The sequence below is a fragment of the Antechinus flavipes genome, chromosome 3 (assembly GCF_016432865.1).
Source record: "Antechinus flavipes isolate AdamAnt ecotype Samford, QLD, Australia chromosome 3, AdamAnt_v2, whole genome shotgun sequence".
NCBI lineage: Eukaryota > Metazoa > Chordata > Mammalia > Dasyuromorphia > Dasyuridae > Antechinus > Antechinus flavipes.
Genome location: NC_067400.1, coordinates 595227536 through 595242535, shown reverse-complemented (window position 1 = coordinate 595242535; position 15000 = coordinate 595227536). Strand labels below are relative to the sequence as shown.

The 15000-nt window shown below is 56.8% G+C and overlaps 1 protein-coding gene across 2 annotated transcripts in view; it reads right to left on the bottom strand.

The window, feature by feature from the left end:
• CASZ1 (castor zinc finger 1) overlaps nucleotides 1-15000 on the bottom strand; it is a 237133-nt gene that overhangs the window by 99356 nt on the left and 122777 nt on the right. The window contains exon 3 of one of the 2 annotated variants that reach the window (XM_051988561.1): nucleotides 13192-13250. The gene's annotated coding sequence lies outside the window, so the exon portion shown is untranslated. Of the gene's footprint in view, nucleotides 1-2313; nucleotides 2882-13191; nucleotides 13251-15000 lie in introns of those variants that run through there. The other variant, XM_051988562.1, reaches the window with a different exon arrangement.

Genomic DNA, 15000 nt, shown 5'->3' with positions numbered 1-15000 from the left:
AACTTTCACATAAAGTGGAACAAAGATTCTTTTGTTCTCACACCCCACCCCGAGATCCCAATAAACTGGTTCCCTTCGAAGCCGTCCGGGCTGGGGCATGGGAGTCTGGGCGAAAAGCTGCCCGTGAGCCACTGCGCGCAAGCGTGTCAGCGCCTGTGGGGGAGCGCGCGGGGCGGCGCGGGGGCGGGTCCGGGGGCCGGCTCGCCGAGGGGGGGCTCGGGAAAGGGAGGGGGGCAGAGGTGGGCATGTGCCCTCGTCCCGGGGCAACAAGGAGGAACGAGAGCTCCAGAGGCCTCCGAGAGGGACCTTACGGGGAGGGAAACTGAGGCACAGAGAGACACTGACGGGCCCGGCTCCAACCAGTGGCTCTAAAACGAGAGCCTCCAGAGGCCTTCGAGAGGGACCTTCGGGAAGGGAAACTGAGGCAGGCAGAGAGAATGTGCTGCGTCCCGGCCCCAGCCAATCCCTCCACATCCCAGGCCCTTTCCCACCCCCCCAGCTGCAGCTGGCCAGCCCGGCCCCGTGGCTCCCGGTTCCGGGGCGGCCGCAGGGAATCTCAGAAGGGGGGCGCAGCGGCGCCCACGGAAGTGTCGGGAGAGGGGGCGGGGGAGGAGGAAGCGTCGCCGAAGCGGGTCCCGGAGGAGGGGGAGGCGAGGGGCTGCAGGCCACTCTAAGTGTGAGGCAGACACAGGGATTGCATTATGGCAGGAGCCGGGGCTGGCACAGCCGAGTGATCGTCCCCGTAATCCTGTTAGCCAGCAATCTCCATTCCGAAAGAGCTTCATTTCTTTGTGAATATTTGTAAACTAGATATCTAATGGAAAATTATAGGAAAATTATAGTGAAATTCATGACGGAGAAATCCGATTATCCCTAATTCAATTATGCCATCTTAGCCCACACAGCACATTCCCCATTTTTTTCCCATAAATACCGATGCCAGGGGTCCCGGTAATCAAATAAAATTGAAAATCATCTTCCCATTAAATTCAATTAGCCGCAATTTCTAAAGCCTATCAGAGATTTTAATTACTAAATTATAAAATTCTCCAATGCTAAATTGAAACCAAAAAAATTGCACATCCTTATATTTCAGAGGAAAGAAAAAAAAAAGGACCAGCAAAATCCTTGAAAAATGCCTTGTTTGCCGCCCTGACCAGTCCCGGGGTCTGAAGGAGGCGCTCGTGTGGAGAGCTTCCAGCGGCTCCGGGGAAGAGGGGCCCGAGCGGTGGCGAGGACCCTGGCACAGGGAGGGGCCGGCGCCGCCACCAGGGCAGGAAGCCACGCCCCCCAACAATGGGGTTAGTAGGGTGACAGCTTCGGGCGGCTCCCTCCCCCACCTGAGGCACATAATCACATGCGATCACACACTCACAATCACAATACAATCACACAATCACACACACAATCCCACACACACTCAGCCTACAATCACACACAATTCAATACAATTACACACAATCACACACACAATCCCACACACACACTCAGCCTACAATCACACACAATTCAATACAATCACACACAATCACACACACAATCCCACACACACACTCAGCCTACAATCACACACAATTCAATACAATCACACAATCACAGTGCAATCACACAATCACCCTCACACAATCACACTCACACTCAGACACACACAATCACACACACACACAGCAGGGGCCCCGGCTCCTGGAACAGGTCACCCCCCCCCCTAACTCTGGTTCCCAGCCCTCGCCGACGCCCACGTGTGGGAGTCCTGGGAGAAAGGTCTCGGGCCTGTCGGAGCCTTTGGGGAGGCCGGTCAGAGGGTCCGGCCGGTGCATTGTGGGTGAGGCGGGCCGAGGTGCCCCTCGTGCACTTGAAGCCTGCCTTGGGGGAGGGGCGGGGGGCAGGGGGTTAAGGTTTCGGTCTAGGAGGGCGGTGGGAGGAGTTTGCCCGGGCCCCCCGGAACCCCCAAGGCCCCTCTCTGGGCTGGGCCGTGTGCCCTGGGGGGTGTAAGGGGAAGGCAGAGGGCCAGGGCCCAGGCAGCAGAGCTGGGACACAGAACCGGGTCTGAGACGGAGCAGCCTCTGCTTTTCTCTAATGGGCACCAGCTCTGGCAGGGAGTCAGAAAGGCAGGTGAGCTGCCCGGCCCGGCTAGCCGTGCCCTGGTTCTCTTGGTCCCCACCGCCTCCCGGGAGGCCGCAGCCCTGAGCCGGCCCCACGGGGCCCGGCTCCCAGAGAGGCCCCTCTCCTGCCCCCATGGCCCCAGCAGTGCCAGTCTCCCAGCCCCGAACAGCAGCCCCCACCCGGCTCCGCCCGCCGCCGCCCGCCACTTACCCCGCTGTTAGAGGGTGCCCGGGGCCCTGGGGCTCGGCTCTGGTGGCATCCGCAGGGGCATGGGGGCGCGACCCGCGGACTGTGGCCTGACACGGGGAGGTGGGCGGGCGGGCAAGGGGGCAGCTGGCGGCCCTGGCAGTTTCGGGGCAGTCAGCAAGCGCTGCGCCAGCGGCCGTGCATGCAGGGAGCAGGCTTAATTTGCCAGGCAGCCAGGAGTGCCAGAAGGGGAGGCGCCGCAAACAAAACAAAAACAAAAAAAGTTAATTATCTTTGGCTTTTTCTTAATAAATATCCAAACTGGCCCGGCCGGATTCTCTGCTTTGGAGGGAAAGAAGGAGCAGGAAAGAGCCCCAAACCAAAGGCGGGCACCGTCGCCCTGGCTGCCTCTTGCTGCTCTGGGCTTCCCTCGCCCTCTGCCTCGCCCTCCCCCCAACATCGTGGCCTCTTCCAGCCCCCCAGCTCTGCAGCAGCCACGAGGGCCCAGGCGGGCTTTCTCCCTCTTTCCCCTTCTCTTTTCTGTGCTCCTGGAGGAGGTAGGACAGACAGAGAGAGCTAGAGTGAGAACCAAAGAGAGCCAGTGTGTGTGTGTGTGTGTGTGTGTGACAGAGGGAGAGAGAGAGACAGAGAGAGAAAGAGAGAAAATAGAGAGAAAGACAGAGAGAAAAAGAAAAACAGAAAGAGAAATAGAGAAAAAAGAGAAAGACAGAAATAGAGACAGAGACACAGAGAGAGAACTAGAGATAAAGACAGAGAGAAAAAGGAGAAATAGAAAGAAAGAGAGAAAGAGAAAGACAGAAATAGAGACAGAGACACAGATAGAGAACTAGAGATAAAGACAGAGAGAAAAAGGAGAAATAGAAAGAGAGAAAGACAGAAATAGAGAGACAGAAAGAGAAAGAGACTGAGACAGAGAAAGAGAAAGACAGAGACAGAGACACACAGAGATAGAGACAGAAATAGAGATAAAGACAGAGAGAAAAAGGACAAATAGAAAGAAATAGAGAAAGAGAAAGACAGAAATAGAGAGACAGAAAGAGAAAGACTGTTAACAGAGAAAAAAGAGACAGAGAGAGAGAGACAGAAATAGAGATAAAGACAGAGAGAAAAAGAAAAACAGAAAGAGAAATAGAGAAAAAAGAGAAAGAGAAACAAAAAGGAAGAGACCGAGAGAAAGAGACTGAGACAGAGAGACAGACAGAAAAAGAGACAGAGAGGAAGAGAGAGAGGAATAGAGATAAAGACAGGGAAAAAGAGAAACAGAGAAAAATAGAGAAAAAAGAAAAAGAGAGAAATAGAGACAGAGAGAGAGAAATGGAGAGACAGAGACCGAGAGAGACAGAGACAGACAGAGAGAACTAGAGATAAAGACAGAGAGAAAAAGGAGAAACAGAAAGAAAGAGAAAGACAGAAATAGAGAGATAGAGAGAAAGAGAAAGAGATTGAGACAGAGAAAGAGAAAGAGACAGAGACAGAGAGATGCAGATAGAGACAGAGAAATAGAGATAAAGACAGAGAGAAAAAGGAGAAATAGAAAGAAAGAGAAAGACAGAAATAGAGAGATAGAGAGAAAGAGAAAGAGATTGAGACAGAGAAAGAGAAAGAGACAGAGACAGAGAAATAGAGATAAAGACAGAGAGAAAAAGGAGAAATAGAAAGAAATAGAGAAAGAAAAAGACAGAAATAGAGAGACAGAGAGAAAGAGAAAGACTGAGACAGAGAAAGAGAAAGAGACAGAGAGAGAGACAGAAAGAAATAGAGATAAAGACAGAGAGAAAAAGAAAAACAGAAAGAGAAATAGAGAAAAAAGAGAAAGAGAAACAAAAAGGAAGAGACAGAGAAAGAGACTGAGACAGAGAGACAAACAGACAGAAAAAGAGAGAGAGAGGAAGAGAGAGAGGAATAGAGATAAAGACAGGGAAAAAGAGAAACAGAGAGAAAAATAGAGAAAAAAGAAAAAGAGAGAAATAGAGACAGAGAGAGAGAATGGAGAGAGAGACAGAGACAGACAGAGAGAACTAGAGATAAAGACAGAGAGAAAAAGGAGAAACAGAAAGAAAGAGAAAGACAGAAATAGAGAGATAGAGAGAAAGAGAAAGAGATTGAGACAGAGAAAGAGAAAGAGACAGAGACAGAGAGATGCAGATAGAGACAGAGAAATAGAGATAAAGACAGAGAGAAAAAGGAGAAATAGAAAGAAAGAGAAAGACAGAAATAGAGAGATAGAGAGAAAGAGAAAGAGATTGAGACAGAGAAAGAGAAAGAGACAGAGACAGAGAAATAGAGATAAAGACAGAGAGAAAAAGGAGAAATAGAAAGAAATAGAGAAAGAAAAAGACAGAAATAGAGAGACAGAGAGAAAGAGAAAGACTGAGACAGAGAAAGAGAAAGAGACAGAGAGAGAGACAGAAAGAAATAGAGATAAAGACAGAGAGAAAAAAGAAAAACAGAAAGAGAAATAGAGAAAAAAGAGAAAGAGAAACAAAAAGGAAGAGACAGAGAAAGAGACTGAGACAGAGAGACAAACAGACAGAAAAAGAGAGAGAGAGGAAGAGAGAGAGGAATAGAGATAAAGACAGGGAAAAAGAGAAACAGAGAGAAAAATAGAGAAAAAAGAAAAAGAGAGAAATAGAGACAGAGAGAGAGAATGGAGAGAGAGACAGAGACAGACAGAGAGAACTAGAGATAAAGACAGAGAGAAAAAGGAGAAACAGAAAGAAAGAGAAAGACAGAAATAGAGAGATAGAGAGAAAGAGAAAGAGATTGAGACAGAGAAAGAGAAAGAGACAGAGACAGAGAGATGCAGATAGAGACAGAGAAATAGAGATAAAGACAGAGAGAAAAAGGAGAAACAGAAAGAGAGAAAGAGAAAAAAGAGAAAGAGAAATAGAGAAAAAAGAGAAAGAGACTGAGACAGAGACAGAGAGACACAGATAGAGACAGAGAAATACAGATAAAGACAGAGAGAAAAAAGAAACAGAAAGGGAAATAGAGAAAGAGAAAGACAGAAATAGAGACAGAGACACACAGAGAGGAAGAGACTGAGACAGAGAGAAAAAGAGAGAGAGAGGAAGAGAGAGAGGAATAGAGATAAAGACAGGGAAAAAGAGAAGAAACTCAGAGAAAAAAGAAAGACAGAAATATAGACAGAAAGAGAAAGATACTGAGACACAGAGAGAGAAACAGAGACAGAGAGACAGAGCAGAGAAATCGAGATAAAGGCAGGGAAAAAGAGAAACAGAGAAAAATAGAGAAAAGAGAAAGACACAGAGAGGAACAGACAGAGACTAAGACAGAGAAATGGAGAGAGAGAGAGAAACAGGAAGGAAGAGACAGAGCGAAAGAGAAAAAAGAAAGGAGGCAGAGAGAATGTGTGTGAGAGAGAGGGCGCGCGCCCGGAGCTCGCAGCTGGCGTCACACTGCCCCTGTAGGCACGGCTAGGGCCTGTGGCCTGAGCCGGGCAGGGAGTCAGGCTGCAATGGTGCAATGGCATTTGATTACACGTAGGTCTCTCGGTAGCGAGAGCTCCCAGGACCTGTCTTTTAGAACCTCCGAAGCCTCCTTGTCTTTTGGGCCCCTCTCGCCAGCCCGGCCCTCCCTGCCCTGGTGCCAGCCTTGCCCCCTGGGGGCCGGCAGGTAGAGGGAAGCGGAGGGGGGCGGGGGCCCCTTTCCTTGGGACCCCCGGGCAGCGCACTGGGGAGGGGCCCGCGCCTCGGGCCGAGCCCCGTGCTTGCCTGCACCAGGTAGGCTGTGGGGCGGGTGGGGTGGTGCCCGCCAGCCAATGGGCAGGCGCATGTGGCACCCCATCCTGGCTCTCTCTGGCCCCGGGCCAGGGGCTGTGTGGCATGGGGCGCACGCATGTATTCACAAACTGGTATTTCTGGGCATGATGCTGCCACGGGCACATCCCCGGGTAGGTGTGCACAGGCAGCAACACGCATGTCAGTCTGCTCATGGGTACTTGTACAGACATGTTGAGGAGCCGTCTCGAGGGTGCCCGGGCCTTCTGGGAGCCGGGAGCCTGTGCGGGGCCCGCGTCCATCCCCCCCTCCCGCCGGCCGGCTCTCTGGGGAGGGGCTGCCCGGGGTGGCGAGTGCGCTCCCTTCTCCTGTCTCACAGAGCCCTCATATTTTCTGTGTGCAGCAGACCATGAATTCACCTTCATACCAGTTACAGGGTTATTTAGCTTCTCCTGACACCAATAATCGCCAAACTTTAATTCGGCGCCTGCCTTCTCCTTGAGACACCCTCTGTCCTCCTTGTGGGATTGCTTCCCCGCCCCCACCAGCCCCTCGGGAAGGATGGGGGCCGGACCCCGCTGCCCCACCCCCCAAGCCCCCGCCGTGAGCGTCGGGGAGGGGGGGCCCCGCAAAGGTGGGGGGCTGGGGCTGGGGGGCAGCCGGGCAGAAGAGACAGTTAGGGGGCAGGAAGGGTTTGAGGCGCCCGGGGTTTCCCACCCTGCTCTTTCATGCCTGACTAACGCATTCATCTCAACAATTCATCCTTTAGGATGAAGGCTGAGCGAATTGGACCGCCGGTTTGAGGGAGAGTCGCCGAGACCAGGGCCGAAAATTAATTAAATAATAATAATAATAACAACAACAACGAGAGTGGCAACCCTAACAGCGCGCACTCCAGGAGGGGCCTGGGCCCTGCAGAATGCAGATAGTTATCGTCTCCTTTGGCGTTCCCCACGGCGTTTCAAGGTTGCATGCTATGATGCTCCCCATTTTACAGATGAGGAAACTGAGACCGAGCGAAGGGCTTGAATCTGGGTCTAGCTTTTCCTGTCCCACCACCGTCCTGGCCTGGTCTCCTTCCGGCCGGCGCGGTCCTGCCTGATCCTGGCTCACAAGATTCGGAGTCCGTGGGACAAACTAGTCCAAGTAAGATTTTAAGGAGGCGCCCGAGGCCACGAAGGGTCTAGCCAGCAGAAGTGGGGCTCGAGTCCGGGTGCTCCCCAGGCGTGTCGCTGCACACGCCCTCCTGTGGCCCGCAGCAGCCGGCTCGCCAGCAATCCCGGCCTCCGGCCCCTCGTGTCCAGCCCCTCCTTCGCCTCCATACGCAGATGGGTCTGCTCCGGCCCACCGGCTGGGCCTCCCCGGGGACGCTCCGACTCTCGCCACTCCCTCTGCCCTTGGCGCGTGCCCCCGCCTGCGAGCAGCCCCTCCCGCGGCCTTCCTCTGGAGCCAAGCAGAGCTCCGTCCTTCCCGGCTCCCGCAATCACTGGAGGGACCGCATTCGGGTCCGCCGGCCTCACGGCCCAGATGAGGGAACCGGAGGCTGGGGGAGGCTCTTGCTCTGGGCCCCCCAGGAATCTGCCACAAAGGACCTGCCTTCAAGCACCTACTGTGTGCGGAGCTAGCAGAACGGGGAGCCAGCAAACAGCCCACTGTGTGTGCACAAAACAGTGCAGGAGAAGGGAGAGCAGCCCGGAGGAAGGGCCCGGGAGAGGGGCTAAGTGGACGAGTGATAGAAGGAGGGACTGCGGGGGCTTTGGGGAAGATGGGGTGGACGTTAAGGGGAGCGCTCCAGGCTTGGGCACAGTTACGGGGTCTGGAGGCCAGCGCGGGGGAGTCAGGTGTAAGTAGGAAGGGAGCAGGATATGAAGGGGTTTAAAAAGCAGAGGATTGAACATTTTGACTCTGGAGGTAATAGGGAGCCATTGAAGCTTACTGAGCTGCGAGTAATTTAGGCGCATTATTCGGTAGCTCAATGGAAATGGCAACCCCAGAGCTTTCTCTTATTTCCCGCGTAATACCTGAGCAAACCACTTCCGCACCTCGGGTCTCCGTTTCCTCATCTGTAAAAGCACAAGATTTGCCCCCCAAGTCCTTCCCAGAGAGGCGGCGGGCGGCGGCGCTCATGGCTACCTCATTTTGGGGTTGGCAGGGCACTTCACAAAGGTCTGTGTCCGATCCTCCCAACAAGCCTGGACGTGGCGCTGCTACGGTCCCCATTGTTACAGGGAGAAAGGGAGGCTTGGCACATAGTAGGTGCGCTGAATAATTGTTCATTGGTCACGGCTCGTTCAGTCACTGAGCTAGAAGTATCAGCCTGGACTTGAATTCAGTTCTTTCAGATTCCAGGTAGGGACGAGTGAAAAGAGAATTAGAACTAGGGAAAGAAGGTCTGAATTCCAACCCTGAGTGACTCTGAGCAAATCCCTCGACTCTTTCCCCTGTAAAACGAGGGGCTGGACGCCTTCGTGGCCCTTCTACGGCCCATGATGCCGACCCCTCTGAAGAAAGCCTGGCTTCGGAGAGCCGTCTTTGGGGCCCCAGCTGCCAGTGAGCATCCCCCGGATATTGAAAACAAAAGGAAACCGAATTAAGAAAAAGCTTCTGTGACTCGGTGTCCCCGTCTGTAGGACGAGAGGCTCCGTCTCGCCCTCTCCCTGGAACGCTGGTCCCTCAGTGGGGGTAACAATGACGTGACAGCAGCAGCTCCCGAGCGCCTACAGTCACTCTCTTGTTTGAACCGCATAACAAGCCCACCTTTGTGGGCGGCTTAGTGTCCCCATTGTAAAGAAGAGAAGATCAAGGCTCAGAGAGTCAGAATGTTTTAGAGGAAGGATTCGAATCTGGGCTTCCGGGCTCACAGGCCCACACTTGACCCTCGGTGCCCCACTGCCCTTAGGCGCTGCCCACCGAAGCAGCATCAGGAAGACTGCGATCTGGATCTTGGGCCAATCACTTAATGGCCCGAGGCCTCAGTTTCCTGTTCTGTGAAATGGGTGAGCCAGACTGGATAATCTCTAAGCTCTCTTCCAGCCTGCAATCCGCACGCCTCCTTTTTTAACAGAGGGGACACTGAGGCTCGGAGAGGGGACACACCTGGCTGGGGTCCCTCTGGTGCCAGCTCCCTTTCTGCTCTCCGCAGCCAGCGCCTCGGCTCTCTGGTCCCCTCCCAGGGGGTCGCGGGGGGTCTGGGGTCCATCAGCTTGGCGGCCTTTGTGCCGTACCCCAGGGGGCCCCACTGGCCCCCCCAACGCCCGGCTCTGCCCTCTCCCTATTCTCTCCCACCAGGACCAAAACAAACACCATGATAACCACAAATTAAAGGATGTTTTGCTTCATTTCATCCAAACAGGCAGACAATTTTTTTGGGTTGTTGCCACGGCGACGGGATAACACAACGGCTCAGCCTGTTGCAGAGCGATCAATTAAGTTAATACCATTGAGTGCCTGTTTACTCTTTCCCAGCCTCCTCTGTCACTGTCCAGCCTCCTCGGATGTCCTTTTCCTCTCCCCTCCCTTGGCTCCCTCCCTCCTTCCCTCCCCACTGACCCCCTCACCCCACACTCCTTCCAGGGATGGGAGCAGCTCCAAGAAGGGCCCGTGTCTGCCTGCCCGGGGCCGGCTCCGAAGGATGCTCGGCCTTCCCGCACCTCGGGCGGCATCCGCGCAGGTGGGGGGGCAGGCGGGCGACCCTGTGCCAGGCCGGCCCGCAGGCACTTCGGAGGCCCCGGCTCCCTGACATCCGGACTGCCCGTCTCCCCAGGGTGTTTCCTTTAAAAATGGGGGAAGGAGAGGGCCCGCGGGGGGCTTGGGACCCTCAGCTGGAGAGGCAAAGTCCGGGGGAAGGAGCCGTCTCCAGTTCCGGAAAGGGCTGTCTTGCAGAAAAGAGGGATTCGGATGCAGGACAGGGGCGGACTGCGAGAGCGCTTTGGACAAAAGCCCCTGCCCTTCCATCCCCCGAGCCGGAGCCGGGCCTTCCATCAGAGCCTCGATGACCATTCAGACGCCAAGGCCCCTTCCGGCTCCTACTCAATAATCCTGCAGTCCCAGGAGAGGAGAAAGGCGGCAGGGAGGGACGCTGGAGACGAGGGTCCTGGCAAAGGCCCAGACCCACAGGACGGCAGAAAGCCTTCGGAGGAAAAGAGGCAGGGCCAGCCCGCTCCCCGCCCGGGGGCACCGGCCCCTCGGGAAATCTCGCGGCTCCTCCGGGGAGGCGGACGCCCCTCCCCGCTGTCCCCCGCATCCCTGGCCAGCCAAATGCGGCCTCCACAAACTCCCCACTTTCATGCGTCTCAGTCGCTGGAGGCTCAGAGACACCCGCGTCCTCCCCCAATCATGGTCCGAAACCAGGGTCAAATCCCGAGAGACAGCGGGCAGCGGGGGTCTCAGGGTCAGGGAGTGCGGGCCCAATGGCTCCCAGAGCCAGGGGGCTTCAGAAAAGTGACAGAGAGGGGCCGACAGAGGGACTGTGCTCCCTGAAGTCTCAGGCCCCGCGGGGGGGGGGGGAGGACCCCCACCCCGTTCTTCCTGGGGAATGGAAGCTCTTTGAGGGCAAGCCCTGCCTGTGGCTCCTGAGCAGAGGGGAGGCCCCGCAGGGCAGGGAGGGAGGGGGCGGGGCGCCCCGGGGGGAGGGTGTCCGAGGGGCCGACGGGAGAAGGGGCTTGTTGACTGCAAACTGTCCATTAGGGCTCAGATTAGAAGCATATTGCAGAGGGCTCTCCGCACGAGGCCCGGGAAATCCAATACGCTGAAAGGTTAATGCAATCAATTAAGGTGACAAGGAAGTCAAGTAAAGCCTTCCGAGTAGATGAAAAGGAGAGAGACACGGGGAGAGGGAACCGGGGGTGGGGGCAGTGAGGGCGAGGGGGCCGCCACGCAAACAGGGGAAGGGGCCCGAGGAAGGAGAGGGGGAGGCCTGGAGCCTGGGGGGGGGGGTCGGACTGGGAAAGAGGGAGAGAGAAGCAGGGAGGGGAGAGAGAGAAAGAATGAGGAGAAGGGAAGAAGGAAAAGAGGAGAAAAAGGAAAAGAGAAGGGAGAGGGAAAAGGAGAGAAATAGGAAGAGACAGAAACAGACACACAGAGAAGTGGGGAGGAGGGAGAGAGAGAAAGAATGAGGAGAAGGGAAGAAGGAAGAGAGGAGAAAAAAGGGGGAAGAGAGGGGAGAGGGAAAAGGAGAGAAATAGGAAGAGACAGAGAGAGACACAGAAACAGAGAGGAGACACAGGGAAGTAGGGAGGAGGTAAGGGAGAATGAACGAGAAGGAGAAGGGAAGAAGGAAGAAAGGAGAAGAATGGAAAAAGAGAGGGGAGAGGGAAAGGAAAGTGAAAAATAGGAAGAGAAAGAGAGACACAGAAACAGACAGAGACAGAAGGGAGAAATGCACACAGAAAAGTAGGGAGGGGAGAGAAGAAAGAATGAAGAGGAGGAGGGAAGAAAGAAGAGAGGAGAAGAAAGGGGGAAGGAGACAGAAAGACAGGAAGAAAGGAGGAGGAAGAGGAGAGGAAGAGGAGGAAGAGCAGCTCTCTTGGGTGGGAGACTGATAGACACTGAATCCATGTTCCGGAGGGGCCGTTTTCACAGCAGACGCCCCCCTTTCCTCCTTTCCTGAGGGGTCACAGCACCACAGATTTGGGGCAGAGACCATTTAGCCAGAGCCCCTTCCCCCAGAGCGGCCCACAGAGCCAAACCAGGGGTTTGTGCAGTGTCACAAAGTGCCCCGGCAGGTCCCCGGCCCCGAGCCCCAATTCAGGGCTTTCTCACCCACAGATGAGCAACTTTTTCATACTTAGAATCATTATCACTACCAGCCTCATCATCCACCACAAGCATTTATTAAGCGCTTCCTGGATGCTAAGCCCTGGGGTACACAGGGGGCGACCCCACGGAGCCCCAAGTTCTCCAGGACCTCCCAGCCTTACGGGGGGACAGAGAGGACAAAAGCAGCAGACCTGGACTGGGGCTGGAAGGGCCCCAGAGGCTCCTTTTACAGAAAAGGAAACTGAGGCTAAGGTTGCAGAGCCAGGGAAGGGGGTGAAGCAGCCCCCCGAGGTCACCCGGGAATTAAGCAGACTCATGCCCTGCTGCTGCCCCCCAAGACCCCCGAGGTCCTGGGGAGAAGCATCGGGAGGGCGGCCCAAGTCCTGTCCCTAGGAGAGCCCCCCATCTCCGGCCCTCCCCCCGCCCGGCCCGTGCCTCGGCTTCCCCACCTGTCAGGAACGGGGTCAGTTCCGGCTCCGACAAGCTCTCAGCCCCAGGAAACTGGAGGGAGCCGCGGCCGGGGGAGGGGAGGGGAGGCCGGGCTGTAACCAGGGTGGTGCGGGAGGCAAAAGGAGGAATCTGCAGGGTCCCAGCAAGAGCGCGGGGCGCAGGGCCCGGCCTGCCCTACACCGCGCCCGCCTGTGATCAGGTTTTAAGGGCCACTGCCCGCCGGCCCAGACAATGCTGGGGGAGGCTTTGAAGTCAGAAAGGGAAGCCGCGGCGGGAGCGGGCAGCGAGGGGCTCCCGGGGGGAGGGGGCCCGGCAGGACAAAACCCGCGGCCGCTCTCAGCCGGGGGTCCCCGAAACGTGAGAGACAAAGGCAAACAAACAGGCTGGAGCGGGCCGGCGCATGGAGCTGCGTCTGGCCCCCCGCCCCCGCCGGCCGGCCGCGATGATGGATGGCGGGGGCTGGTCCGCCCGCCGCGGCCGGGCCCGTATTTACATAACATTGGCTTTCCACCGGCCACCTCTGACACCCACCGGCCGACCGGCTTCCAGGGCCCCGCGGGGGGAGCGCGTCGGCCTGATCGGGGCCGCGGAGCTCTGGTCCGGAAGGGCCCGGGAGGCCTAGGCAGCGCAGCGAGGGGCCGGCTCGGGAAAGTGCCCTCGGAGGGCTGGGACAGAGCCTTTGCCAGCCCCCGGGCAGTCGCCGTGCCCGCTCAGCCACCACAGCCTGGGGCACAATCACGCCCGTGGGCCCTCGGCGCCCTGGCACACCGACTCAGAGACAGGGAGCGGGCACGGCGGCTTCCCTCTGGGCTGGGGCGGACCCCCGCGAGCCCCCCGCTCCTGCTCCCCCGTGGGGGGGACGCTTCCTCTGCTCCCTCCTCGCCCACTGTTTGGGGGCCGTCGCCCCCTCCCCACAGACAGCTCCGGGGCTTACCTTACGGGGGTCACTCCTTTACTGCTCGGTTGGTTCGTGGCTGGCGGAATCACTTCATCCTGGGAACAGAGACGGGCACAGCGTTAGCTTGGCCACCCCGGGGAGACTGGCACGGGCACGGCCCACTGAGGGGCGAGCCCACGGGCCCGAGGCTGCCCCGGGGAGAACGGCGCCTACCTTACAACCTGTGGGGGGCAACGGGGGAGACTGAGGGCAGCGCCAAGTGCTTCACCAACGTCGCCGTGACTGAGGCGCCGGGGCACAGCGGGGAGGGCACGGGGCCTCCGCCACGGCCTCGCTGGGCTGCCTCAGTGTCCCCATCTGCGAAATGGGACAACAGCAGCCCCTCCCAGAGTCGTCCCGGGGCGCAAACGGGGGGACCGTGGCTCTTGGCAGTGCCCGTCCTACGCGGCCCGGCCACCCCTGCTCTGGACCCCAGCTGCCCACTCCGGGGCAAGGGACTGGACCAGGCTCAAGGCCGCCGCGGCCACGAGAACTTCCCTTGGTTCCCTCGGCAATCCTCTGCAGCAAATTCTGTGCATTTAAAAAACCAGTCCCCGAAAGGGGCACAAACGTCCCCAGATGGAGCTGCAGAGGGGCCCACGGTCCGGGCGGTCCCTCTGAGGCTGGTGCGACAGGAGCGCGTGGGGGCGGGAGCGTGGCACGCCCTGGGGCTACGGACCCCCACCGAGCGCCCGAGCTCCGAACGGGGAGCCGAGTTCAAGTCCTGCCATACTCGCTGCTTATCACCGTGACGTTAACGTTCCCTCCCCTGTTAACAACAGAGCTAGACTAATGGCCCCCGAGACCAGGGAGGGACCCCCACCTGTGCAGATTCCTTCCTCGTGGATTAAAAAACCCGAGACCGGGGAGAAAGGGTCTGATAAGAGTTTACACAAACTATCCAACAGTAATTAGCCAACGTAATATTAATAAAAATGATTAAAAAACAATAGTAAGAGTAGATAGTTAACACACAGGGTCACAGCATCCGTCACACGGCCGGATGCTCGCTGCAGCCAGAGAACGTGGGTCCCGGCGTTTCAGGCCCGGCTGCTGGGGGCGGAAGCAGAACGGGTCCTGAGCGGCTCTCGGGGCAGGGAGACGGGGTCCGGCTCTCCCGCTCTGATCGCTGCTGGGTGGGTCACTCCCCCAGCGTTCCACGAGCCCCTGAGAAGCTACAAGGCCCCTCTTCCGGGGGTTCCCCCCACACACGAAATCATGTCTGGTCCCTGTTCCATCTCTAAGGTCACTCCCGAGGGGGGCAGAGCCGCCCCCTGCCCTCCGGCCCAAGGGGGCCGCCTCTGCCTCCCTCTGAGGGCCTGAGAGCTGCCCTGGCCGGTAACCGAAGGGGCTTCTCCCCTCCCCCCATCCTCCGCTTGGGGGCTGGAGCTCATTTTGTTGTTGTTTTTGAGACTATGGAAATTCTGCTAAGTTTGGGGAACTGATTCAGTCTCTAAGCCAGGGAAGAGGAAGCTGACATCCCTGACTGGGAGGAAGATGGAGTGTGAGGTTCAGAGCGGAGGGCCTCTCTAGGGGAGAGAAAGTGATTCCTGTAGGAACAGAGCTCCCTGGAACAGGCCCTGGGCAGGCCCTGCCCCCTGCCCTGCAGAGAGAGAGAGAGAGAGAGAGGGAGACAGAGAGAGAGAGAGAGAGAGAAGGAGGGAGAGGAGCATTTGCTCTGTTGATTCTTTTTTCCTTCTTCCTGTCTCCCTCATTTGTGGCTTATCAATGATGCAAGAGGAATAACGCCACAATTTCCTTAGGCCGTGTAATCCCCAAATCAGATTGGGGGGGATTGTAGGAGGT